This window comes from Frankliniella occidentalis, unplaced genomic scaffold (genome assembly GCF_000697945.3).
Source record: "Frankliniella occidentalis isolate FOCC.00 unplaced genomic scaffold, Focc_3.1 Scaffold3, whole genome shotgun sequence".
Lineage (NCBI taxonomy): Eukaryota > Metazoa > Arthropoda > Insecta > Thysanoptera > Thripidae > Frankliniella > Frankliniella occidentalis.
Genome location: NW_026267133.1, coordinates 2,037,617 through 2,039,151, shown reverse-complemented (window position 1 = coordinate 2,039,151; position 1,535 = coordinate 2,037,617).

The following is a 1,535-nucleotide window of genomic DNA, read 5'->3' as shown; positions in this document are numbered from 1 at the left end:
CACCACGCCTCGCCACGCCACGCCCCGCCACGCCCCGCCACGCCCCACCACGCCCCACCACGCCTCGCCCCGCCACCACAAAGGTCCAATCACAGGGGCCTACCGTAATGTAATCCGGCCAGCCCATACACTTATGACTCAGGGTCGAGGACGACGAGGATGCTTTCTCATCGGGGGGCGCGACGCTCATGGCGGGCGGGTCGAGCCGTGCGGCCTAAAAATAGAAACGCCTCCGAGTAATGCCCATTCTCGTCCTCCGGGCGCACAACAGGGCAAGGAGATGGACGGTTTGGTGTAGTAACATAATTGGCTAAGCAATCTCAAAGTCCATTGGTCCATGTACCAAAATGTTAGCTATCCATAGTCTGTTTATCGGCAATATCGGCATTACCTTTAAAAAGCTTACAGTGAGTTCCACCGTAACAATGGAAAAGAAAACGTGCTCTCGTAGCACTTATTAGCGATGGTATTGCTTTAACGCCCCTTGAAAGCCACTCTTGTCGTTTAAACGTCGCCTTACAAAGGTACAGACAGAGCCTAACAAGGGTATAAAATTGCCAGACTACGGCACAACAGTGCCTTGGAAAGCCTTTAGAGCACTTGCACTTCCTGAATAAGCGGTTTCATAGCACCCTGGTTTTTAGATTGAAGCTACAGTGAAATTGGCACCCCTATAGGCTATAGCTTACGGTTAAACAGTGAAACGAGCAGGAATAGTTGGACGTAAATTTACAACTAACATACTCTGTAAACGTAAACAAAAATATGTCGTAAATTTCAGGAGATATTTTTCACAGTGGAGGGAACCCAAAATTTCAGGGTCGATTTGAATTACCAATAAAAGCAAAACTTAATGGAACAATGCACTGGCAGTAACCTAAGGAAAAAAGTCATTGGTGTTTCTACGTTGAACATGAAGATATTAATGGCCAGTGCTTCTTAACATGGAGATTATCCTGTCAAGATTGTAGCCATGATACATTGTTCATAGTTGTCTGTGGCTCTTGGCCTTTGTCCGTAAAGTGAAAAATAAACTAATTCGTTCAGCGTGCTGCAAGGCCACATCGCGCGTAACAGGCTTCGCAATATCTGTCGAAACACCGTCAGGCTGTGACGCACCTTCACTCTAAATGTAAAGGGCCAATATTATCTCTTCAAGAGCTCAGTATTGTGTGCAACTTCAAAACTTTCCACCCCTTTATTGAAAAAGATGTGAGTGAATCTAGTCTAATAAATTCTTCGCAAGATTTTAACATTGTTTTGTGCAATTCAAACGATCCAGCATAGTGCCCTCGTATAGAAAGACAAAGTCCCTTACAATGCCATTTCGAGGCCTGACTAAGCGCCTGCAGGGTGGGCAGTCCCGTCGCGCGCGAGAGACATGCGGGTCGGCCTATCTCACCCCTGACACAGCAAACAGGCGCCAGCGCGAGCGCCAGCGGCCGGCGAGAGCGGATCTATCGCCCCGGCGCACACCGCCTCGGTGCGCTGGCCACCCCTACCGACCCACCCGACCTCCCCGTCTCGCCCCGTAC